This window comes from Megalobrama amblycephala, linkage group LG15 (genome assembly GCF_018812025.1).
Source record: "Megalobrama amblycephala isolate DHTTF-2021 linkage group LG15, ASM1881202v1, whole genome shotgun sequence".
In the NCBI taxonomy this organism is placed as follows: domain Eukaryota; kingdom Metazoa; phylum Chordata; class Actinopteri; order Cypriniformes; family Xenocyprididae; genus Megalobrama; species Megalobrama amblycephala.
Window position 1 is genome coordinate 33,655,152 of NC_063058.1, and position 14,392 is coordinate 33,669,543.

General features: G+C 33.6%; 1 long non-coding RNA gene across 2 annotated transcripts in view; it reads left to right on the forward strand.

The window, feature by feature from the left end:
* The window catches only part of LOC125246933, a 61,945-nt gene extending 48,803 nt beyond the window's left edge, over nt 1-13,142 (forward strand). Inside the window, exons 5-7 of one of the 2 annotated variants that reach the window (XR_007179994.1) lie at nt 6,159-6,271; nt 7,469-7,544; nt 12,705-13,142. This is a non-coding gene — a long non-coding RNA (uncharacterized LOC125246933). The remainder of the gene's footprint in view (nt 1-6,158; nt 6,272-7,468; nt 7,545-12,704) is intronic. The other variant, XR_007179993.1, reaches the window with a different exon arrangement.
* Nucleotides 13,143-14,392: the final 1,250 nt, after the last annotated feature.

Here is a 14,392-nt window from a genome sequence, read left to right on the forward strand (position 1 = left end):
CTCAGATTTCAAATGACGTCCATCTTATTATGAGATTAAAAAAATAAATACCGTTTTGGCGCTGTTTAATGTGGCGTGACAGATCGCTTTAGCGCCTCAGTTAAAGAGAAGCATGTGATCATCCTCTCCTCCGCTTTAATACCATTTACAGCTAAATAAACATGCATGAACATCTGAAGGTATGTTAAAATATACAGTACAACTTACTGAAATCCGTATCATGTCTCGTGTAATCGCTCAATCAGTGTTTCAACCTCGGAAAGACTCAATAAAACAGCTTCAATGTCACGTGATGTCACATTTACCTCAGAAAAACACATTCAGTGACCATAAACTCATTAGTCAGCTAGAAAAGTGAATTATAGAAAGATAAATATAGCTATGCACCGTTACATATTCATTATAATTTTTAATGTTCTTCAATATTTAATGCATGTTTGAATAAATCAGTTATGACAGCCGCGATTTAAATGTTTATATATAAAAAAAACAAATTGAAGTAGAAATATGATTATGTAATTCTAAACTTTATTTATAATAAAAACATCATTGAGTGTAATTTAAGTGTTTGTATATAAATAAGTTAATTTAACCTTCAATATTATTATAGTAGTACCAGCTGACTCCCATGTGTAGTTTACAGCATTAGTTGCCAGCATGAAAATCTGCCATGTACTGTATCTGAAATACTACATCCAAAATAATCGATATCGAATCGAAAGCATGTGAATAGTAATCAAATCGAATCATGAAAATTGTGTCAATACCCAGCCCTAAAAAATACCATCATACATACGCACATACAACGAGTGCATTTATTTTAGGTTCAGTCTCAAAATATACGTCAAAAAAGCCGTTTTTTTGGTTTGTATCTTTAGGTTCGGTGTTAAAAAACAGTTAATGCTAACTGGACTAACTTTATTTTTTTTTTAATTTTTTTTTTTTGAGAACCGAACTACAAGTGTGAACACCAAGAACGATAACTATATTTGCGTCCACACCGACGAACGATAACAGTCTGTTTATTTTCAGCTCGCGCACTGCGGTTTTAAAGTGTGTACAACATGTTTTTGCTGTTCTTGTTGCATTTACACGGCTTTAACCAGCAGATGTCCTCAGCATGCTATGTTAGCTAGTGTAATCGATCTGATCTAACAGTGAATTTAGTCAATATAGTGGAATAAAAACACCTAGTCCTTTTCACTGCAACTTTAAAGGAAGCAAGACAACGTTGTTGAAACTAGCGCTGGATATCTGAGGTAATGTTATGTTACACTGTTTGCTAGCCTGGCATAATGATCTCATTTTTTGACTTGTCAAACAGCGATGGCTTTTATTGGACCTCGGCGATTAACTTCTCCACATTGTCGTCTGCCATTTTAAATGCATGAGCCCTTAAATTAGAGTGGATCTGATTGGCTGTCAGTGTTTTAACGGTCAACTGCTGGAAAAAATCGTTCTGAAAGTGATCCCAACAATATCCTTTCTCATTATCGTTATAGCTGTGGTGTGGACAGTGCTATTTATTTATACTTAGAATGATTTTTAGAAATATATCTTTATCGTTATCGTTGTTGGTGTGAACGGGCCTTTAGTCTCAATTGAGAAAGAGCCACATGTCTTTTTAATCCTCAGCTTTCCTGCCCACAAGTCATGACAAAGCTGTGGGTGTCTTTGGGCTTTGTTTTTTTAATAATGTCTTTTTTCCTCCTGAGTGGAGAGACATGCCTGGTTGAACTTGAACGTCTTCAAATTTTAAAAATAAAAACCCATTTGTTTCTGCCTAATATTAGTCTTAAAAATCAGGCTTGCACTTTTACCACCCTGAAGAAAGAAATTGGTGTCAGATTTACAATTTTTACTCAGAATTATAAAAAAATGCCAAGTAACACATTAAATTAAACATGAAAATTTGAAGTAGATTCTCCATTAATCTTCATTTTAGTTACGAACAGTGCAGTCGCCAATAAATCAAGTGTGGTCGTGACTACATTTCTGAGAAATGGGTGACTTTAGATAGAAGAAGAATGAGTAGCGATAGAAGAAATAACAGAATTCCTTCTTATTTAGCCGCTCAATTGTTGCCAGCAGACTGCATGTAAATAAGCTCCTTCACAGCATCCATCAGCCCCTCTCAGAGCCCTGACCTTGGATCCGAGCCATAAACTTATTTTTTCAGCATTGGCAAGGATCTATAGCACCATTGTGACCTTTCTCACCACCTTTACCAGCTGAAATCCCTCCCAGTTTGACTAGTTAAGGCAGTGTTGGGGAATATCTACTGAATTTTTTATGGAAAATAAGTCACACCTGACTATAAGTTGCACCGGGTCAAAATTCAGAAATAATGTCAAATAAATTTACAAACATTATAAACACTACAGAGATGTATCTGTGCATATTTTGAGTACTTGATGTTAAATGCATTATATAAGTCGCTCTGGGATATAAGCCACTGTTTCAGATGATAAAAACCATAACTTGTATTATGGAAAATATGGTAACTGTGAAAGAAGTGATGATGCTAATTTGACCACGCTTCAGCTTAGGTGTGTTTATGAGCAAGTTGTGTCAAATGTGTTGAGAAAGTCTTGATTTGTTTTAGTGAATCAGTTTGTTCAAATGATTCATGCAAAACGAATCAATTCTACGATTTGATTCTTCACACAAAATTCTGCCAGCATTTGGCATGTTTATTAATGTTTTAAATCCTAGTATTTTATCCTAAATTTAGAGTCAAATTAAGTGCAAACTTACTGATCATGAATCATGAAAGTGTTCGGACACGGGTTTTACTTGATTTTGGCTTCCAATGATTATGAAAACAAGATAATCGGCATGAAACGATTAATGTGTCACATGGATTCTGATTGGCTCTCGATGTTTTTAACGTTCATCAACTGGGAAAAAAAGTGTGCTGTTATCATTATAGTTGTGGTGTGGACGATTTTTTAGACTTGTGTTGTTATCGTGATCATCCATGGTGTGAACGGGCCTTTAATCTCGGAGCAAAAGGAGTAAAACAGGTTTGTTTGCTATTAGTAAGCAATGCTAGTCTTACACAACAGGCCCAGGATTGACTTCGTACCAGTTACTGCTGCTCCCCTGCTTGGGTTTGGCATAAAACACCATCCATATTGCTGTGTAAAAATGAATTATGAACTATATTGCATAACTGTACCCAACGCGCACGAATTTCCATGCCACCTCCTGTAGGAGCGCAGCACACAAATCTCCCAGAGTTCCTCTCCCACGAACCTGTGTCTGCTTACATTTCCACCGAGCAGATGGCCACACGGCATGGCATGGGATCTCTCGTGGTGTGATGCGTTCGGATATGTAAGGGGAAACTTCTCAAGCGGACCGTAAAGGAGAAGTGGGTTGTTTTCGGTTTAGACGGCTCCACAAATTTAGTAAAAGTTCATAACATCCACAGTTTAGCTGCAGTATTTGTAGCATAATGAACACAGAATAGCTCATCACTCCCATTGTTGGATCAAGGTAACTGTTTTGTATGGAACAAACAAGGTATTCCCAGTCGGAAAGTTGTAGTAAACTAACTACCATCTTGTTTTTCATGTCCGCGGGTTGAAGCGACCCCAAATAACATGATATTTAGCCCCTGGAATGTGGATTTTACCCCCTGGAATGCGATTGGAATGCGATTGGGCTAGTTTTGAGTAGCAATTTGGCGGGATTTGTTGTGAAAACCTGGCAACCCTTACCGTTACTGGGATATTTTGCCTTCATTTTTCTACAGTTGTGAACACAGAATAGCTCATCATCATTGTTGACTCTTTGACAGTCTGACGTGAGTTATGTAATCAGATTACTTTTTTTAAAGTAACAAGAAAAGTAATGCATTACTTTTAAATTTGCAGTTACTTTTTCAAATAAGTAACGCAAGTTACTTAGTTTTCCCATGTATTGGCCAAGTGTGCCTGAAAAGTGAAGCCAAAGCATTTCGATCGCCCCCCCTGGTGGCTGGAAGCAGTATAGGTCTTAAACCCCGCCCTTTCCACGTAATCGTTCGAGACGCGAACCAAACTAAAAAATCCAATTACGCTTCAAATCATTTTTTTCCAAAGATGGTTTCTGTCATTTTAGGTTCAAGTGTTCGATTTGGTTTTAGTTTGATATTTGATGCTATAAAAACGGGGTGTAATGTCATGATTGACAGCTGTGCTTGCGGGAGTTTGGCCGGGATCTTGATGCCGTGGCTTTACCTCAGTATCACTACCAGTGTTGCCAAATCCGTGGTTTTCCTGCAGAAATGAGCTACTTTTACACTTTATTTTTCATGTCCGCAGGTGGAAGCAATCCCAAATAACATGATATTTAGCCCCTGGAATGCGAATTTTACATGGGGAACCCCAACAAAACGTGGATTTTCCCCTCCGGAACACAATTTTTATTATGGGGACCCCCCTGAAATGCGATTGGGCTAGTTTTGAGTAGCAATTGGGCGGGTTTTGTTGTGAAAGCTTGGCCACCCTGACCGTTACTGCACAGCTGAAAGGTTTGTTTGAGCTGCGCCCTCTACTGTACAGGTGTACAGTATGCATTTTCCTCAGCCTGAGGCTTATTCTTTTCACTTTTTGTTTGAAAGGGCCTTTACATTTGCCAGAAATATAAATAATGTGATTTTTTTTTTTTTGTTAAAAAACAAACAAGCAATGCACGGCACAAGGTTAGGGACGTCTACTATCGCGAAAGAGGCCCAAGAAAGAGTTGAGGTATGTTCACGGCGCTCTAATAATAGCATAGCAACAGATGCGTTTCAATCAGCGGGCGAGGAGGGTACGAGTTGACAGAGGCTGACTGGACTAATGAGTCATTTTGATCAAGTAGAGGCTCTCTATCGATATAGCAGATGCTGGCTCACTGTTCGCTAAACTACAAGACATTTGATCATAGATGGGAGTAGGAATGATTGGAAAAGTGCAGTGCTTGATATTGCTTGCATTTATAAATCTCACCAGCATCACTTGTGTAAGAAAACTAAATCATGTTTTGTCATAAAAACATAATTAGAAAGCTATAAGTTGAGAATTAAATTCATGATTTAAGTGAATTATTCAGTCACATCATTTGTTGAGGTAAATGTTTGGTGTGCATTATTTGGTAAATGTATTTCCAATTGTAGTTTATGTGCATTTGATGCACACAAATGGTCATAAATGTTTAAACAAAGCAAAAAAACAAATGTTTTTAATGCAAAAAAAAAAAAAAAGTTTCTAATCCCTTTTTTTTTTTTACTGCAATACCCCAAAATACCCCCTTAAAGACTATTGTTATTGTTGTTTGATATTTGACTGTGGTTAAAAATAAAATGATGCCTGTTATTTTACATATAAAAAAAAAAATGAAATGCATTTTTAATGCACATTTTACATTATGCAATACCCAAAAAATGCAATAAAAAAATTAGTTGAATGGACACCAGGCTATTGTTATTGTTGTTTGATATTTGACTATGAATAAAATAAAGTTTACATTTTATGAAATAAATGCATACATTTTAATGCACATTTTGATATTTTATTTATATTTCCATCAAGCATTTTTTATGCAATACCCTGAAATTTGACTAAAAATAAGTGATTGATGTTATTTGACTGTGGTTAAAAATAATATATGAATATAATATAATGCAAAAATAATATAATGCCTGTTATTTTAGATGAAAGAAATTGCATGCATTTTTAATACACATTTTCAACATTTTATTTAAAAAAAATATATATATATGTTGTATATATATATATATATATATATATATATATATATATATATATATATATATATTTTTTTTTTTTTTTTTTTTTTTTTTTTTTTGGGTACTGCTTAAAAAATGCTGGATGAATATATATATATATATATATATATATATGTATGTGTATGTATGTATGTATGTATGTATATATATATTCATCCAGCATTTTTTAAGCAGTACCCAAAAAAAAAAAAAAAAAAAAATATATATATATATATATATATATATATATATATATATATATATATATATATATATATAAATCTCCAGCATATTTTAAGCAGTACCCAAAATTTTAACAAAAATGAGTGATGGACACCAAGGCTATTGTTATTATTGTTTGATATTTGACTGTGAAAAACTGTTTTTATGGTTCTTTTAGGACCTGACGGACAGACATGGTCACCATGAACCGTCATCGTATGGAAAGAGCAGTGAGAAGATTCTAGAAGATTCACCTTCTGCGTTTCACGGACGAGTCTGAACAACACGAGGGTGAGTAAACAAGTTTAATTCTGTGTGAACTGTCCCTTTAAGGCATTTGGCGGGTGTCGGGTACAGTACACGGGGCTGCGATAGAAAACACAGTGAGTTGGGTTGTCAGGTGCTGTTGGCAAAGGTTAACGCTCTGCTTTAATAACAGGATGCAGCTGCTCTCCTTCATGAACGCGCCAGACTGACTCAGTGCGGGCCTGACCAGAGAGATGGCCCATAAGTCTTTTCTGGCCTGTCACTAAATAGCTTTTTCACATTGTATCAGTTACAGGGAACTGAGGAAACTCTGGCGTTAACAAGGCTAGTTTGGCCGGTGAGCGCTGAAAAATGGTTCAATTCAGGCTAAGCGTCCTGCGCTGTTCGTGGGACAATGTGACGAAGGTCTGCTTTGGCCGAGAGCCTCTATTGGGCATTGTCTCACAGTTATGACAAATACAGTCAACGTTTGGGGAAATTATGAACAAATAACGTGGAAACTGTTGCTTGAATGATAGCGGGGAGGAAATCAGAGCGAGCCGGATTCCTTTGGCTATTGTGCGTGGTGTGACTGTACTCGGGAACCTGATCCGGCCTTCATTGATTGATCATTGCTCCACATTCCTCAGCCTTTGAAGTCTGTGGTCAGATTCAATGCCGGCCTGCCGAAAACCTCATTGTCTCATTGTCTTACATCGAGTGGTGGAGTGTCGAAATCCTGTGCACATTTAATGCACATTTTGAAAAAACATTTATTTGTAAATGTTTTTATTTTTATTTGATTTGTTTCTAATCCAGCACTTTTATGCAACACCTCAAAATTGTAATAAAAATAAGTGGATGGACTTGTAAAATAAATAATTTAAAAGGACACATGATTTATAACTGTTTTATATTTGATTATGGATGAATAAAAAGCAAATGCATTAAGATTTCCCATGAATAAAAACTTTTCAAACAGTTTCAAAAGTCTCACACAAGGCTGACGTAATGAGATTTGAACAGTAACGAGTTTAAATGGAGAACAAGTGGAAACCTGAACATTTGAACCTGCTAAATCTCCTGAGAAAAAGACCTCGTTAATCTCACACGTGAGCTTCAGATCTCAGTAATGTCTCAGATCTCAATATGAACTCCTCATCAAGTGATCTGAGCTGCTCCATGTTTATTTTATAACTCTAACTGGACTGACTCAATTGTGTCTGTTTTGTCTCTTCTCAGGCGATGAAGTTGAATGGCACACCTGCACCGGATTCGAATGCAGTGGAAGCGTCTGATTATATGTTACGTCGCACTGGTACGTGCATTCAGTCGACAGACACACTGCTCTGCTACATTTTAATCATAAATACAAAATTATTGCCATTTTATTTATAAAAATCATGTCTTGCATACGATATATATGGAATTAATTTTAATCCAGTGAGTCGAAGAGAACAAAATCATCACTTCCTGATAAACTGGCGCTAAATATGACAGGCTATGCTGTCCCATCGTCACATGACTTTTTTTGATGAAGCCTTGTGTTTCTATCATAGTTTATGCGCATGTGCAACAAAATTATCCGACTCAGTTGAGCATATAAGTTTTTCATGGGCATTTTTAGAGTTTATGCGTGTCTTGGCATTTCCATCCAGCAGTTTCTTATGCGATATCCCAAAATGTGCATAAAAATATGTGGATGGAAACTATTGACGTCAACAGTGTTGGGGAGAGTTATTGCATTACAATATTGCGTTACTCCCTAAAAAAGTAACTAATTGCGTTACTTAGTTCATTTTATGGAAAGTAATGCATTATCGTCTCTGCATTCACTCTCGATTTCTCTCAACATGGGGACAGGAGAGCTGTCAGTCAATAAATGGGTAAACAAAGTAATTTGCGTTACTTATTTGAAAAAGTAACTCAGATATTTTGTTGTAAATTTAAAAGTAATGCATTGCTTTACTAGTTACTTGAAAAAGTAATCTGATTACATAACCGGCGTTACTTGTAATGCGTTACCCCCAACACTGGACGCCAATATCTGGGTTTCCATACAAACATGAGGCAAAGTTTGCAAAAAATGTTTTAATTTAATTAGGTACGTTTCCATCAAGTTGTTTGAGCGGATGATGGTGATATTGGTAACCTAGTAACCAAAAGTAAATAAAACAGCTGATTAGTCACATGGGTTTAACGTTCGCTACGTCAGAATTTGTTCGGCAAATGTGTTTCCAAAAACCACCTCAAGTGAGCGTGTAAACTTTTTTGCGAATGAATTTCTCCAAAATGTTGCGTTTTCATCACTTTCTGATGGGATACATTACATTTCGCATAAAAACTGGGTGATGGAAACTAGGGATGTAACGATGCATCTGGAACCGGTTGAAAATCGATTAAAATATGTGAGGATTCAAGTCGGTTGAGATGCTAAATGAATCGCGATACATTTGGGGGCGGGGGGTTATATGAATGTATAGCTGAGGAGAACTGACTGTGTTCAGAAAAGTTTAGATGGTATTTTCTTTTCATCTTACTTCCATACAATGGCTTTTAAAATAGTTTTAGCGCACAGCGCTGTTTGTTTAGAGCGGTAACCATGGAAGCGCTGTATTGCCGCTGTTCCATAAGCGCCCACCTGCTGTCAGACAGTGAATTTGCGTTCTCATGCAGCCCTTCTGCTCTTATGAAGTTTTATGTAGCATAATTTCACAAAGCTAAAGTCTGAACATTCTGTTTTTGCTTCAGATGTTAAAAATTATACAATCTAATTTAAATTAAAAACTGCTCAAACAGCATCTTTGTTGGGATTGTGATTAAAATGCAGTGGTTGCCTCTAATTTTAAATGGCTACAGATAGTTCAGCCTGTAATAGAGCAAATAAACGTCTTGTTCATGTACTCATATGAAGAGATTTCTTTTATTTGTATTATTTATTTATTTATTTGATTTAGGATTTGTTTTAAAATTTCAATTTAGTTGTTATAAAGATATTTCAATTTCACAAAGAAATATACAGCATTTTGTCTGAGAAATAATAAAAAGACACTTTCTCATTTAAATCTCATTTTGTTAAAAAAAATCGTGAGAAAATCGAATCGTGAAACCAGTATTGTGAATCGTATCGAATCGTGAGTTGAGTGAATCGTTACATCCCTAATGGAAATTGAAAAAATAGCATCCTGAACATTTTTATTGTTGATTTCATAAACTTGCACCAGCATGTGACGCATTCATTGGTGCTTGTACATCAGAGACTCTTCTTTACGGAAGAGGATTAGGGCCAGGCAATAATAAAAAAATAAAACCATCTCGAGATTAAACTAGTTAAATTTCGAGAACAAACTCGTTAAATTTCGAGAAAAAACTCTTTAAATTTCAAGAAAAAAGTCGAGATAAAATGTTGAGAATAAAGTCATTAAATTTCGAGAAAAAAGTCGAAATAAAATGTTGAGAATAAACTCATTAAATAATTACGAGAAAAAAGTCATTAAATTACGAGAACAAATTCGTTAAATTATGAGAATAAAGTCATTAAATTTCGAGAAAAAACTCATTAAATTTCGAGAAAAAACTCGTTGAATTTCGAGAAAAAACTCGTTGAATTTCGAGAAAAAAGTCTAGATAAAATGTTGAGAATAAAGTCATTAAATTTCGAGAAAAAAGTCGAAATAAAAAGTTGAGAATAAACTCATTAAATTACGAGAAAAAAGTCATTAAATTACGAGAACAAATTCGTTAAATTATGAGGAAAAAAGTTGTTAAATTTCGAGAAAAAAGTCGAGATAAAAAGTTGAGAATAAACTCATTAAATTATGAGAAAAAAGTCATTAAATTACAAGAACAAATTCGTTAAATTATGAGGAATAAAGTCATTAAATTTCGAGAAAAAAGTCAAAATAAAAAGTTGAGAATAAACTCATTAAATTACGAGAAAAAAGTCATTAAATTACGAGAACAAATTCGTTAAATTATGAGAATAAAGTCATTAAATTTCGAGAAAAAACTTGTTAAATTTCGAGAAAAAACTCGTTAAATTTCGAGAAAAAACTCGTTAAATTTCGAGAAAAAACTCGTTGAATTTCGAGAAAAAAGTCGAGATAAAATGTTGAGAATAAACTCATTAAATTATGAGAATAAACTTGTTAAATTATGAGAACAAATTCGTAATTTAACGACTTTTTTCTCATAATTTAACGACTTTAATCTCGAGATGGTTTTATTTTTTTATTATTGCTTGGCCCTAATCCTCCTCCGTACTTCTTACATACACTACCATTCAAAAGTCGTATGATTTTTTAAATATTTTTATAAGAAGTCTCTTCTGCTCAACAAGCCTGCATTGATTTGATTAAAAATACAGTAAAATCAGTAATATTGTGAAATATTATTACTATATAAAACAGCTGTTTTCTGTGTGAATATATGTTAAAATGTCATTTATTCCTGTGATCAAAGCTGAATTTTCAGAAATCATTCTAATATGCATTGAAAATATGTTTATGGAAACCGTGATGCATTTTTTCAGGATTCTTTGATGAAAAGATAGTTTAAAAAACAGCATTTATTTGAATAGAAATCTTTTGTAACATTATAAATGCATTTACTGCCACTTTTGATTATTTTAAGGCATCCATTTATAGTGTTCACATGTGCATTTCTGAATTTCACGTCCATATGTGACCGTGTTTTGAGATGCACGCTCGTATGAATGTGAATCGTTCTGCCTCTGGGTTTGCACTCACATGTACTTCTTGCGCTGCATATGTGTGACTTCGTCTGCGTTCGCCCTCAGTGCCCTGCTGTAACTCATGCGCTCTCAGCCGTAGAGGTCACGCAGGGGTCGCGCCGTCTGCAGCGCCGACCCTCCCCCACAGCCAGACACAAGCCTCGCGCAGTCCGTCCAGTCCCGCACATCTGTAACAGGAGCTGTTGGCATATAAAAATAGCTGCTTCAGGCTTCTGCCCTGTGAACCCGGGGGCCGGTCGAGCCTCTCTTGCCCTATTTAGCGTCTGCCGAGCAAACTCAGCTGTCTGGATTCCTCCCGTCTGCACCTGGGGCCCCTCGGGGCCGCACTATCGTCGGTGGGACGATCCTGATTAAAGGGTGTGCTGGGTAACAACATTATAGAAACCCAAGAGGAAATCGGTTAGCAATAGTAGCAGTTTTATGGGGGTTTTGGTCTGAATCAAAGATGCATTTAAATGTAATTTATGTTTTCAGTTTCTGGATTATGATTCTGGCTTAAAGTCAAGGTGAAGGCTTGTCCCGTGATCATAAAAAGTTTGGAAAAACTGCTTATCAAATCAATATCACTGTTGTATAACCAACATGCAGGAAGCTATTTTGCTGTCATGTGGCAATAAAACCATAAAACAAGAAATGAAATCACAGAAAGGACAGCTGTAGAACTTCATATGTTCAACTTTTTATCGCTTATGTATTAGTCAATTATTAAATGATTGTAAATTATTTTTTTTAAGAAAATAAACAATATATTTAAATAATGTAATATTTAAAATAAATATTAAATATGTAATCATGATTATTTCATATTATATCAATTATATTAATATAATATAACATTATAATATATAATATTAATTTAATAATTATTTAGTATTTAAATATTAAATAAAATATTTAAGTAAATAATTAAAATAATTATTTAATTAAATATGTTTATTACATTAATTTTAAACTTAATAAAATATAATATTTAAATATAAATATTTATAAATATTTTGTAGGATTTTGTGTTGATACAGTAGTTACCATTATAAATAAGGCTGCATTGATTTAATTTAATTTAAAATACAGTAAAATCAGTAATATTGTTAAATATTATTACAACTTAAAGTAACTGTTTTGTATGTGAAAATATATTTTAAAACATAATTTATTCCTGTGAATTTTCAGCATCATTACTCCAGTGTATAATATATAATGTATTTATATTTAAATAATTTCATATTTAAATAATTTTATATTAAATTCAATATTTGCAAATATTACATTTAATATAAAAAAATTTAAAAATATATTTAATCATTATTTAATATAAATTATATCAATTATATTAACATAACATTATAATATATAATATTAATTTAATAATTATTATTTAGTATTTAAATATTGAATAAAATATGTAAATAATTAATTAAAATAATAACATTGTAATATTTTAATATTATTATAATATTTAGTAGGATTTTGTGTTGAGAGTTTATAGAGATCTGACAGAATAGGGAGAAGGCAGGTTGGGATTGGGAAAACTGAATTCAAACTTGGGTTGCCCACATAAGCACCACCATGCCACACATCTGCATCTTCCACCAGCGTATTTGCTTTTGTCCTTGCTGATCTGACTGATCCTGCCTTTACCTAGACCCAAATCTGACCTCTTCCTGAAGAGAAAGCTTACCATGACATCAGCAGATAAAGACGAAGACTCGTTTCTCTTCATTACAGATGCAGAAAGACAGACGTGTAGATGAAGACGGAAGGAGAGACGAACAGTGATCAGACTGAGATGAGTTTGAAATGCTTCCTGAGCCCTTCGTGAAAGGTGCCAGTTCAAATCCACACAATCACCTTCTTTCACTAATGCATTTGTCTTTTAGTCTGTTTTTACCCTTAAATTGATTGCCTTTTCAAATCTAAGTTCATTTCCACTCTCCATGTTTTAATTTTTTGTCATCAAACAAGACTTTAGACCCACTACAGGTGCTGCGGCCCCGCTGAAGACTCCGGCTCTTTCTTCATGTTGGATGCAGCAGTGTTTTTGTTAATGTTTTGAATTAAATTTTCATTTTAATTTTGGTTAACGTTTTAGAAATTTTATTGTGTGGTTTATTTGTATTTTTTTTTTTTTTTTTTTTTTTTTTATGTCTATATAGTTTTCATTCATTTTTATTTATTACTTTTTGTTTTAGTATGGAAGCTTGTTTCTGCCATGGAATGAAAAATAAAAAAGGTAATTGCGACTTTTTATCTCACAATTCTGACTTTTTTTCTTACAATTATGAGTTTATATCTCAGAAATCGGACTTTTCTAAAAATTGCGAGTTTATATCTCAGAAATTGACTTTTTTTTCTCACAATTGCAGGTTTATATCAGTAATCAGACTTTTTCTCAAAATTGCGAGTTTATATCTCAAAATTGCGAGTTTATATCTCAGAAATCGGACTTTTCTCAAAATTACGAGTTTATATCTCAGAAATTGGAGGGTTTTTTTCTCAAAATTGCGAGTTTATATCTCAGATATCGGACTTTTTCTCAAAATTGCGAGTTTATATCTCAGAAATCGGACTTTTTTTCTCAATTGCATTTTTATCAGAAATCAGACTTTTTCTCAAAATTGTGAGTTTATATTTCAAAATTGTGAGTTTATATCTCAGAAATCAGACTTTTTTTCTCAATTGCGTTTTTATCAGATATCAGACTTTTTCTCAAAATTACGAGTTTATATCTCAAAATTGCGAGTTTATATCTCAGAAATCAGACTTTTTTTCTCAAAATTGCATTTTTATCAGAAATCAGACTTTTTCTCAAAATTGCGAGTTTATATCTCAGAAATCAGACTTTTTCTCAAAATTGCGAGTTTATATCTCAGAAATCAGACTTTTTTTCTCAAAATCGCGTTTTTATCAGAAATCGGACTTTTCTCAAAATTGCGAGTTTATATCTCAGAAATCAGACTTTTTTTCTCAAAATTGCATTTTTATCAGAAATCAGACTTTTTCTCAAAATTGCGAGTTTATATCAAAATTGCGAGTTTATATCTCAGAAATCAGACTTTTTCTCAAAATTGCGAGTTTATATCTCAGAAATCACTTTTTTTCTCAAAATTGCGTTTTTATCAGAAATCTGACTTTTCTCAAAATTGCGAGTTTATATCTCAGAAATCACTTTTTTTCTCAAAATTGCATTTTTATCAGAAATCAGACTTTTTCTCAAAATTGTGAGTTTATATTTCAAAATTGTGAGTTTATATCTCAGAAATCAGACTTTTTTTCTCAATTGCGTTTTTATCAGATATCAGACTTTTTCTCAAAATTACGAGTTTATATCTCAAAATTGCGAGTTTATATCTCAGAAATCAGACTTTTTTTCTCAAAATTGCATTTTTATCAGAAATCAGACTTTTTCTCAAAAT